The sequence below is a fragment of the Battus philenor genome, unplaced genomic scaffold (genome assembly GCF_028537555.1).
Source record: "Battus philenor isolate CCGP_79_NKW_IND1 unplaced genomic scaffold, ilBatPhil1.0.hap1 SCAF_3, whole genome shotgun sequence".
Taxonomy (NCBI): Eukaryota; Metazoa; Arthropoda; class Insecta; order Lepidoptera; family Papilionidae; genus Battus; species Battus philenor.
Window position 1 is genome coordinate 13170446 of NW_027181693.1, and position 24008 is coordinate 13194453.

Genomic DNA, 24008 nt, shown 5'->3' on the forward strand with positions numbered 1-24008 from the left:
TCTTATTGTTGATAGAAACTTCTCACCAATATAGTGAAAAGCAGTAATATTATTTTAGTAAACACTGTTAGAATTGTTTCTTTCGTTTTCATAAAACTTGATTTCCTTGTTTCAAACTTAAATCGTAAAGTGTGCAAAAGAAAAAAACCGTACGGATTTTCCTGCATACTTCTTGTTATGGCGTTTTTTTACACAAGTGTCCGTTACAACACTATCAGTAACAATTAATCGTCGCGCATATAATAAAGCGGACCGTCTGTAGAAATGCCTAACCTATCGCAATCTGTTTCGGTGTTGTAAAAATGTTCCGTTTTACTATTTAAGAGATTTGCAACGATAACATTCGTACTTGTTGTACGAATTCTTCTATTTTGTTTCATGATTTTTTTCGTTTATGCAATATAAAGTTTTTATACTTAATTTTCATAGATACCTTGCGGTTTCAACAGAATGATGTAAGATTAAAATATCACAGGCACTGAAACGGTGAATTTTTAACAAGTCAGATTCTCAGATAATGAATTTTACGAAATTCGCCAATAATTTATAAAACGTACGATTTAACTGTGTTAACTGCTAGGTTAAAGATAAAATCTCGAGTCGATTGCAAGCTTAAAGCTTAATATATATCATAAGATTAGTGAAACAAAGTTGCAATTTTACCAACACCCGATAAATAATTTTGATGAAAGAATTGTCCTCTATATTCGTAGTCATGGTAAATTATTCAAAATTGTTTCAATTTTTTTTGTTATGGACAAAATTTACTCTATTTAATACAATAAAAAATTTGATCTCTAAAACAAAGCTGGTGCTGAAAAATCAATTATTTGATTTTTCTAATGACTCACCATACATAAATACGTACGACCCTTCTATAATGGTGTGGTGATCTACAAGATTTTATATAGTAATTACATTTTCTTATCACCGGATATGCTACGTACTGTTAATTAAATGATTTTAATAGCGACAAAGTCTTGTCTTCAAAAAAAAGACAAAAAAGAAGAAATGGGTGCGGTGGTATTGGAAATTTCCCAAGAGACCTGGTACCAGATTTCTACCATCAATTATTTATTATTGCAAACTGCAGATTCGACGAGAGCTTTTGTATTAATAGTTTGACGATTATATTTAAAAAAAAAACTTATGTCAATAAAAACCTTGAAGCTCTAAGATGCAATGTAATTACAATCAGCTTTTTAATGGTTCGACACCAAATTCTGTGAGTACCTCCTAAACAGGAGTTTGTCGTGATTAGCTATATAATACTTTATTTTACAAATAATTATGGTCGTGAGTAATGAGATGATTGTTCGACACAAGATTAGCTGCCTTGGTATGGTAGATAAATCCTTATTCTATATATGTACGAAATTTACTAAAATTTTAATCAAGGACCTTGTACAAGTTGTGAATAAAAAAAATGACTGCAGGTTCAGGTTGTGGAGTGAAGGCGGAGGAATAGCAAGCGCAGCGAAGTATGTCCAACCACAAAGTGGACAGATGACCTTATTAAGGTTGTCGAAAATCGCTGAACGTAGGCCTTTTTTAACCGGTCTCATTAGTAATTTAGTAGAATATACAGCATATTGCGATGTCCAGCTTTGGACGTCCATCTAAATATACAAACGTATACTAAATAAAAGCTTAGAACATCTTTAAAACGTTATTTTAGTAAGGCCATATATGTAGTATAAGACATCAATAATTCAAATCATAAATAATTCAGATATATCACCAGCGATTTCCTAGCGATTAAGGTCCTTAAATTATAGTTAAATTTATACAGCTAGTGCAGATTTCTTTTTATCTATTTGAAAAACTTACGTATTCACAATGCGAACTTTCACTTAAGACATACATAAACACAATTTGAGAGTTATTTTCAGTGAGTTCATTTCCTAATGTTCCGGCTTACGCAATACACTAATTACGTCTCAAAATAATTAACGATAGCAATAACACGTATGATATGACTATTTTAACATTAGAATTAGGCTGCATTATAACTATGTATGTTTATTTAGCAGTTATCTAACAGAAGTGACCCAGCGGAATAAGACTTGCGATCGTAGGTCGCCGGTTCGATTACCGGGATACAACCTTATGTAATTCACACTTTGTGCATCTAATGTTTCTGAGGATGTTATTGCTGTTAGCTCTGAGTGCTTTTACAGCTTCATCGGATCTACATCTGTCTAGTTAGTTAGTTACAGTTTTAATTCATGCAAAAAAATTAAAATTACACGTGTTAGTGTGGAATGTTGTGTATTTCAATGGGCGGTTTTGGATAGAAGTGAAGACATTTGAATATCTTTGAAATAGGTGATCTGCGGTAGGATACGTATCCTACCTCGGATCGCTCTCATTGTTCGCGGAGGCGGGGGCGGGTAGCCGCTCCGAAAACGAATCGGGTGGTACGTAGTTTTATGCTCGAGTTTGTTGCATCGCACTTGTTTACTTTGTGCATTAATTACAAGGGATTGCCACTGCTTATATACAAGTCTGTCAATAAAATGCTTAAAATGTAAACGCAATGTTTACATTAATAAGTGACACACACACACAAAAATTTCAAACCTGTTACTTATATATGTATGTATATATATTAGTGTTATTTTTGGGAGGCACTGATTGCAGGAAATTTTCAACTGGTTCTATTGTAAATCTGTGAGGGAAGGCCTACGTTCAGCACTGAACGTGAATGATGGTAATCATGATGATGCTGATAGCTAATTACAGTAAAAATAAACTTAAAACGAAGCTCGAGTGCAGGTAAACAATGCTAAGGCCAAAAAACTCTCTTTTTTTATTAACATGTATCTGTATTATTTTAATATGTCTATTTTATTTTCTATCTTTAAGATAATATAGTATTTAAAATTTACATGTATTTTATAACTTCTTTTTTATTTTGATATTTACACAATTGTCTTTACCAGTTGACTGGTACAGTATACCTATAAGGCATACCATTCGCATAATATATATATAATATACATATAACAAAGTTTTCGAGTAAATATATCGTTATTTAACAATGGAATTTTTTTTATTTACAACAACAAAGAGTGTAATACAAATACAAAACAATTTGTCACAACCTAGTTTAGTTTACGTGTGGTAATTAAAAAATAAAAAATATTTTAAGTTGAACTGTCTACCTTTACATAAAGCCGCCTGACCTCGACCCGTCTGACATTGAAGGTAAACGTGAACTGTCAAACGAGTGTCAAAAATGTCTCGCCTGAAGTCTGTAGCACACGTAAGCGATTGTGAAATTTTAATTCAGATCTTTATGCGTATAATTTCAGCTAATTATTGAAATTAACTTTCAATTTGTTTAAACATATTTCACAGAAAAATCTAAAAACAACATGAAGCTCGCGCGGTTTGTACAGTCCCGTACTGATGTTATACGAAAATGCCAGTGTTTAGGTTATAATAGAAGTTTCCTTTTCATTCAGCATTTTAAGATAATTAACAAACTTGCACCAATAAAACTATATGTAAGATGTTACGTTTGCACCATAGAGTAATATTAACCCGGATATTAATCACGCTTTAATTACATCTGTAATCACGAATGAATTCTCATATGTAATGTCAAAGAGTGACACTTAACAATGCCATAGTAATGAGTGTGCCGATATTGCATCACTACATATTCTTTGATCGTTGTTTTCTTTGTGTTGCTAAGATGTAAGAAAATTTTATTTTAAATTAAATTTTGCAGTCTCTAAATGTATTCTTTTAAGTTTAATTTGTTTATAAAATTGCAATTTTTTTAGAAATTTATGTAGTTTATATAGTTATTACTTAGATTTTGCAGGTAATAAATGAAACACATTGCAAAATGAAGTATGTGTCAGTAATATTGTGATTGGAATGAAAACGGAATAATAGTTCGTTTATGTTGTGAAGGGAGTTGTCGTTAGAAATAATGGTGACGTCTTAAACTATAACATTTTGGGGAAGCCCCGGGGCCGGCCATAGAACATATCAGTTACATTGGTAACAATGAAACTGATATGTTCTACATGCCTAGGTAAGTTACAATGATAAAACGATAATGTACTTAGAAATATCCTGTTATTATTTTATTCAAAATTTATTTATGCATGTTCTTGACTCTTTGAATCATTTACATCTATATGTAAATAATTCTAAGTAGTTTAGCTGTCTAAAAGGCCAATGAAAAGATAGGCACATATTAGAACTACACCTTTGTTCAGGCATATCTTTTTTTAAGTTTTCAACATGTTACAATAAAGAATCATTGTTACCTGGGCGTAGAGATCGAGGAAGATCGCGACAAGTTGGTTTTAGTCTTGAATCTCAATATTTTACGATGCCGCAAATCCATGATTACAATGAACTGCTAAACAAACAAACAGTTGAACACAACAATGAACACACGACCGCTCACTGACCGCGCATACTTGAAACTAGTGTAACAATTAGAACACTCTATAATGCAATCTAATTAACATAAAAATTTCAAGTTTTAGCCTTACACTGGAACGATGGAAGCGAATCACAATGTTGAGTTGAGAAATCTCACTTTTGCTTGCTAGCAAAGTGTTTAGGGTGAGAGAGATAGTTGCGCTTGAGTCGCTTTGTTGAAATTTGACTTGATGTCGTAAGTGTTGTGTTCAGTTTACAGAACCTTTCTTTTCTCACGGGCTCCATTGAGTATCGCGCTAGCTTTTACTTTACATCGTATTTATGTCAATTTATGCTTTACCTACTTTTAGTTTTATTAAGAATGATCCGTGATCGTCTTCAGGGTACTCATGAGGTCTTCAGGTCAAACAGCGCCTCCACTAGGTTCGCGAACGCATACATGCACTGTACACATATTTTTACCCTTCTTTACTATATTTATTAATTTTGTATTATTTCATCATCATAATCGTCACCATTTTCGCCACAGATTGTCAACTGCTGGACATAAATCTCTTCTACAGATTTGCAACGGTACCAGTACGTATAGTTTAGAAGTGTTGGCTGACAAGTCTATTTAACTTACACTTCTGCACTGTACGCAGGTGTACTTCCTACTCTACGCTTGCTGGTCTATAGTCTCTACTAAAGTACCTTGAGGCCCCAGAAAAGGCTTCATAAAGGCAAGACGACTCGAAACTAAAATCAGTTAAAAAAAAACATTTGCTTGTAAGGAATCTTACTACTCTATTGGCGTATTGTACTATACTAATATATACTGTTTAATTTAAATTGAAACTGGGATCTTTATCTGGGTAAAATATGTGAATGCCTTCTTAATCATCTAGTAGAGAAGCGAGAATTTCAGCATTCTAGCTAACTGTATCTTGCACGTATTCAGTTTGATTCGGAGCCCGCTTTTCAAAGAGATCTACCCTAATTGAAAACTAGGAAGTGTCGAGCGGCATACAGATTTAAAGGCGTAGAAATAGGAGTTAGTGGGCGATACACGTACGTGATAGTGAGCGGTTCGTTTGTGCCATCATAGTGCGTGGACAGCACGAATGTCGCTTGTGTACATCACTCTTAATTACGCACAGCAAAATTTACAAATGCTCCTCTTTAATATTCCTTCTAAAAGCTAACTATAGAACACTTTTATAAATATAAAATTATTGGTGAATGACGAGAGATATATAGGCGAATTTGCTATGTAAGCCACTGATGATGAGATGATTTAGGCCAATTAGGAAGGAACATCAACTTTTTTTGTGGAACCGGATTTATTGGTAGGGTTATTTTAAATTAGACAGTTAGGACGTCTGATCAATGATGGTGAATGCTAATGCATTAGGAGGCCTCGCTACACGTGATACACGGATTGTCAACCTCCAGAACTATACCCGATCCTTCTTCACAACATGATGGCCCCACATCCGCTCGAAACATGGAATGCAGACTTATTTACATCTCCATTAGTTAACAGAAGATTACGTTGAAGATTTTACGTTTATATTTTATTTCTACTGGAATGCAAGTAGCCACTTATTTTAATATGAAGTGTCTGTAATATCGCTTTATCTTACTTTATTATCACTTCGTTATTTATCATTTTTGAAACAATTTATTTTTGTATAGGGTTCACGATTCATTAGTTGACAGCAAATGGCATATTCTCCTGTAGTAGACATTAAAGAACTTGAACGATATAAAGAACGAACGTGGTATAAGACAATGCATTAAACGACCCACATAAATGTGTTAGATAACGTGTTCGCGAAGCATTTGTGACGAGAATGATTACCGGACCCTACATTTCAGCATCGCCCCGTTAGAGGCGCGCGATTTGAATGTAAACATCGATCCATAGCTCGCGTACCTTTCGCTGATCGTACTTATAACTGTTTCGAATATTTTTAGACGACCTAATTCATACATTAGGTACTTCCAGCGTCGTCTTCCATTGAGCAGTTAATTGGCCGTTAAATAGCATGTAAAGGTGATGTGATTTAGTTTTTCGTTGTTGAGACGCAGATGCAGACGCACTTTTTTCAATTGGGTAGAGAGAAGATGAGTACTCTTGGTATCGAGGAGAACATGGAAGAAGAAGAGAGAGGTAGATGAGGAAGGGAGTCGTACAGAAAGAGGACGGTAAATAATAATCCGCCGCAGGAATTCAGAGCGGGTTTGAAGTTTTTAAGATAATCAGTTTCTTCTTAAGCATTTGCTGGCTTTGGAGCTTTGTATAATACAATAAAAGTAAAGCTTTTGTGGCCTTCGATGGTATATCAAAACCCCTAATTATTAGATAATTACTCATTGCCTTTTTAAAATTTAATTACAAATATGCAAATGTCCTCAAATTCTGTGCGGTGATCTATCCTTGAGAAAATTAATATTCATTTAATACAATAATCATGTCAAAGTAAAACTCAATAACATATATAATGTCAATAACAAGTCAATTTATTAGTTAATTTAATTTAAAATATCGATGTCGTCCTCGATCTTATGCTATTAACAGCTAAAAACATCAATGACAAATTTGTTCGCATGTTTTTTAATTAAATGTTGAAAACATTATTAAAACTCAATAATTTGTTAAATGAACGCGAAATTGATAAGCGTATGATTTTATGACATGCTATTTACGACTAAAACGTGATAGCGGAATCCAAGATATGCATGACGGAAGAATGATATAGTTGGAATACTAATGAGATACAATAGATGAGTTGGTACTCGAAGAGCCTGGGAAAATACAACTAGGTTGAATTAACAATCGTTTTTTATAGGAGAACTACAGTTTTTTTATTTTTATTATTTTAAAGCACACTTTAGGCTATTGCTTCTATAAGTATTGCTTGTTAATATTAATTAGGTGTAAGCTTTATTTAAAAATAATACGGCGAGTGTGCCTACGTAATGATTCTTTTTCGTTTATATTATTAATATATAGTAAATGAATTATTAAGAGGTGAACTCAAATATAATTATTCTTTATTAAATTAGTGATGTAAGTCTTGTCGATATCACTAATATAATTATGGTGATTATAACATCCTTGCCAATATAAATATACCTAATTAGTGTTTAAGTGTATTTTATTAGATTTGTTATAATAGTGTAGCAACGACTGCGGAGACATATATGATGATTTTTTATATAACCCAACAAGAAAAACATATCAAGTAATTATATCTAAACATAACATTGAACTTCATGAGATATAAAATAAATTACAAGAAAGATTTTAACTAGTCATTGATCGATATTTACTTAAAGCGAAAGATGTCGAAAATAGAAGAAACAATTAAGACATTACATAGCCCACGCCTTAATCTAGTTTATAATTATACCGTATAGAATTGCGTGAAGAAATCTATTTAAAAACTATTTATTGTAATTTAATTCAGGATTAATTGTTATGACCCTTCAACGAGGGGGCGAGCCGATGATATCAGCGGACACGCGACGGACGGAGACGCGCATTCTGTCCTGACGTGTCAACATTCAGTCAATCAAGTGTAACCGAAGATCTAGATCTATATAGAAACATTAAGGAGCTTATTTTAAATAAGAGTACTTTAGTAACGTTTATATTCTTGCTGCACCAGTCCAGCTTTGAAAGCCGTTTATTTTTGTTAAAGATTTCTGTATTCTACAAAAACTCTTTTGTTACATATATTACAAAAAAAAAACAAAAAAGTAATGTGTCCTAAAAAGGAATAATAATACTTTTTGACTTTGATACATTATTGCGGTTAATGCATGCTTTCTAATGTGTTATTTTAATTCATTACTACTATATATTTGTTTACAAATTTATATTGTTTATTGTAGATGACAAAATAATAAAATTTACTTTTTTATTATAGCTTGTCAGTAAGGTATAAATGTGTTTAGTACAGTAAAGACAACATTTTTAACTAACATTCTATCCTAATATTCATTTTTAAATTAAAACAAAATATATTTACGTACTTTTACTAAGTTATTATACATGTATACATATTGTTGTGAGATGAACTCTTGTGTAAAAAGGAATTTGTTTCGGATTAATTACAAAGTATCTAAATTAATTTATTTATACAATCCGGTGTCTTAACACCCGTGTACTATCGCAGAATCTTGCGAGATTGATGTCGTTAGGTATAGACTAAGACAATTTGCAATGTTAACTGTCGTCGTATATCTTTAAAGAAAAGTAAAACAAAGAAACGAAGACACCACGCGAGATGTTCTCAGATCAGAATGCGATCACTTAAACCAAAGCTGCGATATTTAAGTTGAAAGTTATTGGATTTTAGTTTCTATCAAAGTTATCTCATCTGGCATCTTCATCGTGTTCACAGATCACAATAAATGATAAAAATGGAACAAATGAATGACATTAATGTTATTTAGTCTACATACAGTTACTCTTAATGTTAGTAAACATAAGTAATTTGGTTTTTAATTAACAATGGTACAGTCGGGGAAAGATGCTCCTCTCGGATCATCTTCATAATTTTAGCCCTTGGATGTTCATTGTTGGACGTAACCTCCGGGAGTTCCATAAGAACCGGCCGGATACACGGCTTGCGTACAACGTCTTCCGACGACCTTACAAAGGTCGTCTGTCTATTTTATATGTGAACGTCTTACGTTGCGCTTGTCGGTCTGGTGTCCATTCAAGAAACTTAAGAATAGAGTAACCATCTGTTTCGCGCTCTACATGGCGCTACATAAAGATATCCCAAAATTAGCATAGAGCTTTCCATAGCTCGTTGAGCAATAGTGAGTGTGCCAAGCTAATCAAAATATTATTTCTTTATTTATAACAATATTTCAAAGTATTTTGTACCTCCAAGACGTCCACATCCTGTTTGTGACTATTATTTTTACATATAACATGTCAATTTCTCCTGATTAGCATTCAGACTGGCACATATAAATACGTTTCTTTTATGCCTATCACGTCATACTAACACAGAGGGTACGTCATAGAGCGCGCATGTGGGCAATTAGGTAAGAATTGTGTCGTAACCGGCCGTCGATATTGCAAATTAGCAAACATATACAATGTTATAATAATTATAATAAATGTAGAGTTGTTTATAAAGTAATCTACATCAGTAATTTTTTATTAAATAAAATATCATTTTCTAAAATCAAAGGCGGTTGAAAACATAGGTAAAAAAGCACAGATTGAAATCCTCGGCATCGGGGGACTGTTGAAAGTCGAGAATTAAGATGTTTCTATCGACAACCAGTCTCTGGTCTAAAACGACATTATAAAATGACAGTTACATATTTTTTCTATTTTTGGTTTAGCGGTAAAGAATTTAATTAAAATTCCGGGGTAACATGAATAAGTCCACTCAAGCGTAAAAAGATGGGGCATTATAATACAACCGGAGTTCCTGTTGATTTGTGATTGAAGGTATCGAAAGTTTAAGCATACAAAACAATAAAAAATAGCATATTTGTTTTTTATACCAAGTTTTGTAGAGATATTATAATGAATTTTTTCCTAAATTTACCACTCTCATCGCCATGAAATTATTAATTCGTTTCATTCGTTCAATGTTAATTCTTTATCTTATTACGTTTTGAAAAGATATTATCAAGAATTGAAACGTCACACGTGTGACGTGAATTGCGTCCGTGTAGTTTTATAGCACGTAAAATATCAACCGAGTACAATACGAGGGATGCGAACCTTTTTGCAATGTCACGCTGAGAAGGACTTCTTGCCACTTCGTTATGTCGTTCGCATAATAAAGATTTAAAATTTGTATAAGCGTTAAATAAATCGAGAAGGGTTTTTGTGATCGACGAACAAATGCATTTCTTATTCGCAATGACTGTGTTATTCGTAAATAAATCGAAGTACGACGGCGTTTTTTTACAAAACAAACCGAAGTGGGCGCTCTAGTGACTTCATTATTCTTTGTGTACTCCGATCGCGGCGTGCGATCGATTGTCCTATAACAGTTCCATTGAATGCATGACATACAGACGGACAGCGTTCGCAGAACTCTTATGATAACCGACAGTTGGGGTTTGAATCGAATTTTAGATTTTTATTGATAAAAAGAGAGTCAAGTATAAAACTTTCCCGTATACTATAACTTATTCCCAATAATTTATCATTGTTTAATTTTTAATGCAAATCTTTGTTTTTTAGTTAATATAATAACTAATTGTATTTTTTTTGATATATTAATTTTATATCTTATCAAGAAATGAAATATACTTACGAAGATAATTAGTTTTGATATTAATACTAAAAGAACTTACTTATCAAACCAGTCTGTCCCTATGTGTAAAGAATTCTTCGTTCGCAACAAAATTGTAAGACGTACCTGTAATAAAAAAAAACAGTAATTAGTTACGATTTTAAAAATAATGTAAACGACATATAAATTAATAATAAATTAGTATTAAACGAAGCTTCACTGTAAGGCGAGATGATGAATAAAAAAATATCAATCAATCCTCACTGAATATCTATTGAGAATGTAAAATTAAGCCGTTGCGCTAAGAATTATTTAAGAATTTAAGTTTTTTTTTGGTAGAAATTAGCTAAACAATGAAAAAGTATATTTAATTGTAGTCAAAAATTTTTATCAGAGACTTGATAGCAAATGACGTGGTGCGCCCGTAACTGCATCAACACGTGTCTGAACTCTTGTGACATAATAGTGCTAGCATTTTATTGGCTAATTTTACTAACTCTTTTGAAAATAAAACAAACAAATATACTTGATGCAATGAAGTTACCTATTATCAAAAGTGAAATGCGTGTATAAGCTAGAGGTATCTAAACGGCACGATGGAGGAAATAGACAAACGTCAAGCCGTCTGGTCTTTCGCAATATCTCTTGTGCGCCTTGTCAATTTCTTTTCTAATTATTGAAGTACATCTTCAAGAGGTGACTTATATTTGGGCGAACATTATACTAGTAAAATAAGCGATTTATAACTGTATTTTTTACTTCTAAATAAACACTGTTATCATTCAAATTGATCATGTACTTTATCATTTGTTTCATTTTAAACTCACAACGTATATCGTCTATATTTTATCGCCTACCACTTAAAGTAATGATCAGTTTGAAATTAAACAGCTCGTTACACTTCCGCGATAGCTATCTCGGTATCAACTCAAAACAGTCGGTTGTATCTTTTTTACGGTCGCTATGGCGCCCGTCACTCACACGTCACGGTACGAAATAATATGATTTATTAAGTCCATGTTTCATCGAAATTGCGTTTTATGCGCGTTAAATTATGATTTAAATTTGTTTAGCGATTTGATTGATAAGTATTCCTGTTTAATATGTTAATAAGTTTTTTTTTAGCGTGAGGCCGTGCAATGACAGCTGCGTTTTGAAGCCAGTAGGAAAATTAATGCACGTGATGCATTCTTGTTACGTTAGTATTTAATACTTAACGAAGCAATTAAATTTGTTAGTTTCACCGTTATTTAAATGTTATGCCATCATCGTCATTTTAGCTATGGGACGTTCACCACTAGACATAGATCTCCCTGATAGATATTTAGTCTTTTGATTTCTAAAATCTCATGACGCTTTTTGAATCGAAATCATAAATCTAAATTAAAAAAAATGTAATTACCAAGTCTGTTAGTAAGCATAATAAACATGAACGGATAGACAAATTCGGCATTTTTTTGTTGTTGCTATAACTTTTTCAATAATTTTGTAGCATTCATTTTTCTTTTTTCATACAAACCATAGAATAAATATATGCAAATATTCGAAGTCCATTAACAAGAGAGAGAAGTGTTAGGATTATTTTAAGTTAGGTACTAGGCCAGCGTTTCCCAACGTGGAATCCATGGCCCAAAGGTTGGCAATTTTATTGTTAAAGGGGGGAAATTTTATTATTAAAATACGAAAATAGACCACATGAGTTTGATATATGTGTCACATACGGGGATGTAAATTTTTTTAAAGAGCTTAGGTGGGCTATGTCCCAAAAAAGGTTGGTAAACTCTGCTCTAGGCCAACGTCATTTAAGCTACGGTAGTGCGCCAAAGTGTTCACGTAGTTTTGACATAAAGCATCAAAGTAGACCTCAGGATGTAGATGGTAAGAGATCAGGAAAAAAAAAGTACCTATGGTTAATAGTGCTAAGTCCAGTGTACGAAATTAAAAATGTACTTTTGTAAATTTTCGTTGTTTATTAGTATCACAAAAAATAATAAAGTGACCACGCTAAATTTAATTATATACCTTTATTTTTTCTTTCTTACCGATATAGGCCAATAACCTTTTATAGTTCATATTGTCAGATTTTACAGTCTGCCAAAGTGGCTAGCAAGATTATAAAAGACTCGGTGTTTAGCACTAATCTGTGTAACGACTCCTGAGGATGCCCCGTGGAGGGGTGAAACACGTGTTGAGTGAATTTGCGGTGGCGGTTGTGTAGTTTGCATTGTCTGTCGCATGCGCATTTACGAGCGGGCTGGCGGGCGGTGCACTTTCATGCACGACAACCACTGCATGTGCGGAGGTGGCTAGATATTGGTCCTTTCTTATTTAGGATGGACTTCCGCAATGTAACGCCTGAATCCATTAAAGATTATAAAAGCTTAATTTATTGTAAAGACTCGTTCAAAATAAATTAAATAATTTGTTTGTTTTATACAAATCGTTTTATGAACATCATTCAATAATGTTAAACATGGTGGGGGCGTTATCTAGACACATCCGTATCGAAGTCGGTCTATTAATATGAAATTAATTTACCAAATTATAGATAAAAGAGACATAAATTATGAACAGGATTTGAATTCCATCTGTAATCATAAATTAGAAACATTCAAAACGACTAGTCAAGCTTTGTTTATCACAAATTTTGTTCTACTTTTACGTATATACACACACTAATATTTATATATTTGTTTGATTTGCGAAACTAAATCATTGCTCTGTTAGAAAATATTCTCTTATACCATTAGAAATAATAATTCAATGCTAAACTAAACTATATATGACTTTCTTTCGAGTTTATTTTTCAATTGATTCCATTCAAAACCATAGGTAACAGTTGATTCGGTTTGCATCCGGTACGAGTCACGATGAGTCATGTCGTCCGTTTTGTTCCGGTCAAGCCACTTCCGCAAAGGGTCTGAACGGGATTGCGTTCGCGACAAAGTTTGACGGGTTAATGAATTAATTATTACTGCACACAGTTAGCATGGCGTTACGTAATCCTTGCTTGACATTCACCACATATGTATCATATTGATATTTTAATAAGGATCATAATTTTTGTTTTCAGTACGTATGCCCATACTATACTCATATATATACTTTATCTTTTTCTAAAGCATATCTTCACTTCAGCTTTTAAAGGTCCATTGCTAGGAATCGGCATCTCCAAAAGATATCTATGGGTGGATATACCATAATTATTACGTAAGGATTGGCGATCGTAGTACGCTGTATGCTGCTGCCAATCCTCTAGAAATCTGTTTATGAGCAGAAGCAATCATATGGTTAACACAAAGTGTGATTTATAAGATTGTATCCCGGGCATCGATCCCGTGACTATGATCGCAAGTCTAAATCCTCTAACGCTGGGCTTCCATTGCTCAAGCTTATTGGGGTAATGAAATAGTATTCCCTTTGTTTAAAATTAAATACTGTTTTACAGCATTAACTTATTTTTATAGAGTATATAATTTGTTATCAGATTTTTATATTTTCACATTATAAAATTCTTTCCTCTAAAGGCCGTTAGTAAAATATATAAAAAATCGTGGAATACGTTAAATTTAAATAAATTAGCAATTCATAATATATCTATCCAAGAAGGAATTTGCACAATTTTTTTAATTTTTGATTATTTTAATATTAAAAGTACAAATCGACTTTTAATACTAATCTACTCAGAAAAGCCAGTAAAAAATTCAGAAATTACTCATTTTAAACGAACTTAACAATATTATACATCTATATCTATATCTATCTATATATATATATATATATATCAGTATATTTCGATGTACTGAAAATTCTTGAATGCTGAATAGTATATCTTTTTCTAGATTTGAAATTAAGAGAAGGAAGGCCTAAGATCTATTTTGAAGAAAAAACTATTTTTTTAATACACAAAGCCTGAATTACATTAGACTGTATATCCCTGGAACCAAACCTGAGACGTACAATAGCAATCTTAGTCCTCTACTGCGGGGTCAACACTGCCTGCTTTGTAGGTATTAATCAAATTTACTATATTTTTTTCATTGTTATTTCTTTCATAAATAATAAAAATTGTTATATTTACTCTCACGTATTTCATTTACGTAACTGCAACTTGTGATTTTATTACATAGAAAAAGAAAAATAACGCTATATCTACCAGTAGCCAATACAATCTCTATAAACTATAACTATTATAAGGCCAAAACTATTAATAAGGCCTGATAACATTGAAATAGCACATACAGTTTTCTAATTTATGACAAAGAGGTTTCATAATTTATACCTGATGTGTAAATTGCTATATCTATTATAATACATAACAATATCATTGTTCAATTTAACACGCTCTAAATAAACGTTTCAGAGACCCGTGTCCAGAATCATGTTGACGACAGTTTCACTTAGCCGTGTCTCGCGGCGTTGTTTAATGATTTATTAATAATCAGCTCTAGCTCCGACCAACTCGAGCACATGAGATTGCTCTTGTTCGCTTGTCCGTTTGACTGTTGCGACACATGAACACGACGGCTGCTTACTTTTGACAAATGGATATATAACCTGCTTTGTATCTGTAGGCAGTACTGGTCGCTTGGGATTCAAATTGTTATGAGAAAAAAAAGAAAAATCGATTATGATTTCAAAAAAATATAATTTTTTTTCTTAATAAATAATTTCTTAATACAAAACAATTCTTAATAATTTTTTGTATATATAATTATGCAATAATATTTTACTAAATTAAATTTGTAATTTAAATTTTAAGTTAGTTTAACATTCAAATGATGTGTTGCGAAAAAGATTTCGACTAAACCAATAGTGACATTGCTTTGCGTAGACATTCCGATGCATGTGGAAATAAAAATTTACATCGTGACCGGTGTAAAAAGGAGTAAGGCAGAGTATAAAGGTTATTACTTTATAAAACCAACCCTGTGATTACCATAAGGTAACTATTCGTTGTATAAGATTCAGAGATGTCTAAATGACTAAACGAGTATAAAAAACTTAGAGATACATTTCTAGAAATAAAGAAGAATGTCACATTATGGAAATAAAAAATATCACATATCAAATAAATAAACGGTTATCATTGTCGGCTTTATCACAGTAAAAATAAAGATGATTATTGAAAGTACAGTTACGGTACCGTTCCGCCGTTTGATTTGGCGTAGCATGTTTAACAGATATATGAATGCGAATTTCACCGCATTTCTCTGTCACTTTCCAAGCGCGGTTGAATAACCCTCTGTTAACGCATCCAGTAATTACGTCAATCTACAAGTCCGCGAATGCTACGCGTACTAGATTTAGTGGTCCTATTACGCGTTATCTAGAATCGATAAAAGTATGCGGTTCTTACGTTTGCTTACACACGTGTGTTAACATCAAGTTTAGGCGTTGTTATTAGTAATTATAAAAAATACTCCAAATATATTTCCTTTAAAACTAAGTTTTATTTTTTTTAATATATTAATTTGTGTTTTTGCTTTGTTTTCGTTTTATTTATCTACGCCATACACCTCTATCCTAAAACGACAGAGAACTTTTACTAAGTTTAGAGCTTATAAGCTTGATGACGTTTCACAGATTTTTATTTTACATATTTGTGATAGTGAATTTCGACCTTATTGTACAGAATAGTTGAGATAATGAGGAGTGAATTATAGTTGTCGGTAATGTAGAAGGTAAAGGTCCCCTTTACCCCAAAGGAGACGGTCACCTATTCACAGGACAGAGTTACATAGGCTTGTAAAGGCACTGTGAACGTACTCCATAAAACTTTCAGAAAACAGAAAAACCTGTAAACAAATGGTAACTGAGAATCTCATGATCGTAATAATAATTGTTTTGTTGGTGTCATCATCCCATTATCATTTCGCTCAAATGACGTCCACTGTTGGAAATTGGTTTTCATAATAGTTTTCAAAAAGAAACAAACCGTTGCAAGGGCGCATGCAGCGAATCATTAGATACTGCCCCTTCCAATATTTAAGAATATACGTTTTATTAAATATTAGATAAATATATTTATCATTATGAACACAACAAGGCTAATGAGAAATATAAATATTGTTTCTCGTGTTCTTCGTTCATTTGATTTTTAGTACTTGACATTTTGATAATCAAATGATATAGAAAAGAAATGAAATATAATAACAACATCTACCTCTTAATTGAGTTAGTGTTACAATTATTTATTTTTATTAAGACATCAGCGGCGTTATATAATAAAAAATGCAATAAATACAAAGCAAAGATACAAGACAGTGTGAAATTCGCTTTATTGATGGACAATACTCATGTATGTTTTAGAAAGCAGCGCACTTAAATAGGTTTTAATTATTTTGTTTATAATAAAGCGTGATAATAATGATTTAAATTAAAAATCACTAAGGATTAAATAAAAAAGTACATAAAATAAAAACATATAAGAGTACTCAAAATATCTCTTTCTCGTTTTGGCACACATGAGCATGTTTTTTTTAATATCATGTATAAGTTTTTTTTACAAAATAAAAATTGTTTTTGCTATTTCTCAGAAAACTAATCAGTAGTAATTTAGATATAATAATGTTTTTTTTTAATAAATAATAATAACGCTACTCACTGTTCTCATGTTATATATGCTCTTATACAGTCAATTGAAATCGCGCAAGCCGATCTAGACAACTAGCCGCTATTAAGTGTCTGCGACGCCACAAAACAGCCTTGTGCCCTAGATTCAGACTTGAGAAAGTCTATAACTATTAAAATTTTCTTTGTACTTATGTTAGAGTTTCTCTTACTCTACAAACTTTTACTTGAAGTCTTACAGCACTTCTTATTTGGTGTTTAAATAAATATTTTAAATCTTATTCAGTATATTATCTTCAGTTTGAAATGGTAGTGGACAGTCTACAAAGCGCGAAGGGCTTATGGTCATTGGCTTTAAGGTTTTGGAGTAGAGACAACGAAGTGACAAACGTAGTGAAAGATGATCACTCGCAAGACAAATGAATAACCTTGTTAAGGTCGTTGATGTGGGCGTTGCTACTTTTAACCGTTCTTATTGTAAATCAGTTTGGGGAGTGAGGGAGTTCCGCAGTATAGGTCCTAGGACTGAAATGACAGATATGACAATGATAAGCCATGAAGGATGTTGTACCAGCTTTTGTACCAACATTGTTTAATTAGTTACAAGTTTTCTTTCGTGTCAATTATCGTTAATATAAATATACAAAAATTTGTTACATAACGTATATTGATGTAACTGAATAACAATAAAATATATATATAATTATAACTGTTACATTACTTTATTAATATTTATTTATAATATATTTATAATTAAGAGAACAATTGTAAATGTGTGTTATAAATGTATGTTGAGCATGTTAAACAATTATAAGCTGTATCTAGGCCGTGTGGATAAAATTACCTACAAAATATCTGATTTGGTGGGAGCCCATTTGTATTACATAAAAAAATTCCTTTCGTCATATGCATATATGTAGCAAAATAACTAGTTTATAAATATAACTAAATCTTAACTTAACTTGCATCCGAAGCGAAAGTTTACAATTAGAAAAGGTGTTAAAACGTTCGGTGTTTGCCACACGGTGTTAAATGCACCGCTATATACAACTAGAATCGTTAGCAACCTATGACAACGTGTATTAAACATAAAAAATTGTAAAAATTTCATGGTAGAAGTCTTTCAAGTACTCTAAGTTATAATAAAAATATAATGCCTTTGCTTTTCACGGTACATATTTTATATGATGATTGAAAAATAAATAATGGATTTATAAATCTTATTATTAAATTCATCGCTTTTGTCTACAGAACAATTAGGATTCTGTTATAGTTCTTGTGTAGACGTGATCTCGGAACACGGAGGAATTTTCATTGTATTTCGCCACTCCGTCTTTGGTTCCATGAAGCATGAATTTCGGTGTCAACTGTCCAGCGAATTTGATCCGACCCATTGGTGGGACTGCGTTAATTTGGATTTAAGCCCTCGACTTTTTCAGTCACTAACAGTTCGAGGTTATGACCGTTCTTTCTGGCTTTATGTCTGAAAAAATTCAGTACTAGGCACAGGCTGATGATATAAAGCCTGGTTTTGATTTTGACTTTACGTCACGAATCAGCTCTTGATACGCTGGTGGTTTGCAATCCAGAGAACCTGCAAAGAAAGGTTCATCGAATACCAAAGCATGTATATGATACCATACGATTTTTTTCGGCCTACTTGTTAACTTATAAAATTTTATATTACGACATCTACACTATATAAAATTTGAAGCTACCTTTTCTTGATTCAGCTAAGCTCTTTTTTATTATATTTTCCTTATACATCTTTTATAAACTGCAGGTATATATAGCTATCAGTATACATCAGTTCGAGGGCCACCTTTTCTCGTATATTCATATACAAACTGATTAGGTAAACATTAAAATTCGACAGTTGGATTTAAATACGTGAATTTATTTAAACTTTTTTACTATTGGTTAAAAATTATGTAATAATATATTTGTCTAAAATAGTTAATGTTATCTATTCTTCCTTAGCCGTCAATATTAAAACACAAATTCATTGCTTACAAACATATAATTAAATTATTTTACTATATTCTTTCTGGTTATCAAATATTATGCGTAATAGAGTTAAAGATGAAATTAATGACTATTTTTGAATCCAAAGTCAATAGTCAAAAACAACGTGTACTTATGTATTTCATATGAGATTAAACGTTCTAGAACTTTTGTGACATTTATAACATAAAACCGTAAAGTAAAATCGAATGCATTAATAGTTTTTTTTATAACAGAGCGTATTGGCGCAACGACGAAGGCGACCGCGGAGGCAGCGAGAGGTCGTCCAGTTTCACCGAAATAAGAACAAACAAGTTTTAAAATGTCACATAAACGTAAAACCATTCTACATTATTGAGACGTGTCAACATGTACCAGCTAGCAACAACGCAAAAATATCTAAATGGTTGACAGTTCAGACTACCTGCAAAGTCGTATCCTTTGGTACGATGTTGGCAATTCAAAGTCAGATAGTTTGTCCACGAGTTTTCTTCTATATACATTGTTTTTATTACTATCCAAACATTAAATTTGAAATTTTTAATATTTATTTATTATAATGTTTATTTGTAATTCAAATTTTCATCAGAATCGATAGAAAAATTTTTCAATTAATAAAATGATTACACCATACGCTTGTTCGAATACCAACGTACAGCGTATATAAAAACACACTAAGGAATATGCATTAATAAAAACATTTGAAGTTTTATTTAATTTGATTGTAGATAACATTGAGTCGTACACAGGCTTTTGTTATTAAGCCTTACATTTTCGCTACAAAATTTTAGACATTAGTACGAAAGTAGAAGTATAGCTCAAAAACTTAATTTGACGGAATATATAAGGTACTAAGGCGATGTCTATTTAGATGACCCCTATGTTAAAAACCTTTCAAAAAAGAAAGTCTTATATATTCACATATACAATAAACCCGATGTGAGTTTTCGTTAGGCACAAAAGTTTTAATGTGTATAAAATAATGATGTGTTAGCCTTGGTGGAAATACAAATTATTGCTAATTTATAAACGTTGGTTCTATCTTAATTTTAAGCAATAATATCCTGAGTAATTTAAACAAAAATCGAGTGACCATGACTCATTAGAAATTTACCATGTCAATACTTTTGATGGTTTGGTCTTATCCTTATTTGTACAAATACATTTACACAGAAAATTATAACTGAATTTTTGCACGATACTTGAATTTTGAAAAAAATAGGAAAAAAAAAATAATGTGTTTATTGGCAGCCCTGATAAATAATAGAAAATAGATATGCATGAGAAGAAAGTAATATAATTTTGTAAGCCATAACATTCAACTCTAACGATTATTTCAAGAGTAATTCAGTCTTCAATTAATTTAAATAGGCGGTCAAATTTATTAATTGATCACATATCGTATATATACTACTAATCAATTGCTATTATATTTTCTAAATGACGTGACCGTAACTAGTTGAAGCCAGATATAGGCGGTTTAAGAGTTTTGATTAATTGACCACACAAGGAAGTCCATCTTCGTACAAGAGTGATCGGATTAGCTGCTCATTCAAGCACGGGAAATTTTAATTTGGTTTCTGAAACAAAGCTTGTAATAAATGCCTATTCACGATAACTCCGAATCTTTCGCTTGTAAGATTTTTATTTATTTAGTAATGAATATATATCCACTAACAAATTTACTGATCAAAATTGACATTGACAGAAAATATAATGTTTTTTTAGACATCGAAATCCGTTAATTCTAAACTTTTAACTACAGGTTAAAGGAACAACCGTATATGCAAAAACATTGTACTTTTTTGTATATGCAGTTATTATTTTTATAGTGTATATACTAACATATATAATAGTATATATGATTGAATTACAAGTTACATGGCACAGAAGACTCAGAATCAGACATTGATGATTTACTGTTGGTTAAGCATGGCTCATTTATTACCTATTGAAGATTAAATTAACTTTGTGAATATGTAACTAAAGATTGAGTTCACGCATTATCACCAGATATTAATGCAGTTGTTCTTTCATTAAGATAAAGTCATCTCGCAGGTATGAACCAATAATCAAATCTTTTGAAAGAGTACATGGTTCATCCCAAAGAGTAACATAAATTATTGGAATAAAAATAATATTATATTCAGTGACAATTAAAATTAAATTAATATTAATTACGACTTATAAATACATTGGAATGAATAATGGGTTGAATTCCTTTCTATACGTCAGTCTGTTCAATCATTAAGTTGATATTCTCATTCTAATGCAATATCGTAAATTAGAAGGATGCTAATATTGTATTTTCGTCACTAACTAAATACTGGTTTTAGATCCGGCTTATTTTGAATATAATTATGATAAAATCTTCTTTTTCGACGTAGTTTTTTTATCTTTAATTTTTATTCGATTCATTTGGTTATATAATTTTAAGTCTGAATCTAGCATTAAAAATATGCCATTGTTAAGAACTAGTATCGGTGACGATTGTTTTAAAAAATATTTTAATTGGATGGAAAGAGGCTGTGAACAAGTTAATGATATAAAAATGAATCTCCAATTTTTTTTGTTATTTAGTATAAAAAATAAAAGTTTTTGCTGTAAAACAACATATGTTTTTGTTTCTTCTAATCTTTATCAACAACAAGACAGCAAGATAATAAAAAATAATAAATTAACTCCTACCACAAGTAAACTAAACATTCCCCGTTCTCGTTGCAGTTACGTAATAGAGGCTTTTGATTGCTATTTTGACAAACAAATTTATTCGAAGATATATAGATTTTCTTCATACGTTATCGAAAAATGATCAACATTTGGTATATTTTCTGGAGGAATAATTGTTTTAAAAATGGTAAATAAATATTTCATTCATTACATAACAAAAAAGTTTTCAGCCTACATGACCTAAAATAGATATAGAATATTTGATTTATCGTAATAATGCCTGCCCCATCCGTCAAAATGAGGGACTATGATAAGACACGTGGCCATGTAGAAATATTACAAGGCTAACAACAACAATAATTAATTTTGTCTTTTTCGCATAATATTAACACAATACGTATAACTCAAAAAGCGATAACATACTTTAAAGGTCAAAAAATAAAATTCCTTGCGACCGTTTTTAGAAAGAGTATGCTAATAAACAGAAATAGTCATAGCGTATTTACGAAAAGTGAAATTGGAAACGAGTAATAATAGACTTAAATATTTAGCACCTTCAAAATTCATATACATTACGGGCTACACGAACTAAATAAATAAGAAATTTTATTTCGTAAAGACATATACAGGATGATCGGTGGTAGATATATAAGCTGTGAACAGGTGAATTTATATAGCTCCCTTGTTATTAATTAATTAATGGAACACAATCCAAAAATTAATGATTTCAAAAATAGTAAATATAGTAATAATAATAAAGTGAGAAAGGTGTTTTCAATACTCGGATCAGCTCTCCAAGCAGACTTTGTACTACTAGAAGCTATTGGTCTGTTGCATTCCAATCGTCGTCATTTCATTGAAAGATACACAACGAGGGGTGACTTATCTCCCCGAAAGATGTCTATGGGGAGATATACTATAATGTCCACACTTGGCAGGCGGGTTAGCGATCCCAGTATGTGGTATTATAGTACGCAGAGGACGCCGCTGCCCATCCTCTGGAAATTCGATTATGAGCAGTGGTAGTTCTATATAATTAATTCACAAAGTGCGCATTACATATAAGACCATGTCTAGGGAATTGAACCTGCGACCTACGATCGCAAGTCGTTACCGATGGGCGACCACTACTCGCATTACAATAGACAAATTAAATTTATATAACATATTTAAGAGTAATGATGGTAAAGAGTTTCACGATGACTGATTATATGTGTAAATGCTGACAAATTAGTTATATTCAATCATCCTGTATACATCGGCGCTTGAAATGATGTTAATCTTAAAGCTGTTTACGAGTTCTTTAAATGTTTTACTAGTGCTCCACGTTACGTATGTGAAGAATTTGACAATTATTAATTGCCATTTGAAATTTTCTTAACCTCGTGTTTCGATACGGAACTACGTAAAATGGGCTTCTGGCATCTAAGCCAAGATTATATGTTATTTCGAGTGCTTGCCAATGTTTAAATAGTTTTATCACAAGTACTGATTTAAAATCAACGTTTAAAATTGATTTATAATAACAGCATTGGTAAACCTCGTCCTATTTACAATTCATGTATAATGGAACTGTTTGATACATAAATAGAAAACTTAGTTATTAAATTAAGCCTACGTAACTGTTCAAGCGACTGTGAGCTGAACATGCTTTTATATAAGAACGAAAGTTGTTCAAATGATAACGCACAGGCACTGCCAACGACTCCCCACTCCGACCTAATAATTTCTACTCGCTATATGACCTTATCACGCCAATCAAACGTGTTTTATCTTTAATCGAATCAAATTAGACGATTTCTACCAAGTTACGGCCGCCACAGACCTATTTCATCTATTGTTATTATCGATTGTTCTTATTACATCTATATTTTATTAGACACATGAACTAAGAGAAGTCAAAGACCTGTATGAATGTGTAGTATATACATAATTTTAATATATTATAGAACACACGGTAAAGAAATCACATAAGTCCTCGAATCTTCTAAACAATATCTTAAATTATCGTAAGATTCAGATCAAGTGTAATACTTAAAAGAACAGGATTAACACTAAAAAGAAGACATGGAAACGTAGGGAGAAGGC

At 31.8% G+C, this 24008-nt stretch overlaps 1 protein-coding gene across 4 annotated transcripts in view; it reads right to left on the reverse strand.

Moving 5' to 3' along the window:
- The window catches only part of exp (expansion), a 179451-nt gene that overhangs the window by 99736 nt on the left and 55707 nt on the right, over positions 1-24008 (reverse strand). Inside the window, exon 1 of one of the 4 annotated variants that reach the window (XM_068770236.1) lies at positions 4290-4359. The exons of the other annotated variants lie outside the window; for them this stretch is intronic. The gene's annotated coding sequence lies outside the window, so the exon portion shown is untranslated. Of the gene's footprint in view, positions 1-4289; positions 4360-24008 lie in introns of those variants that run through there. 4 annotated transcript variants of the gene reach the window in all.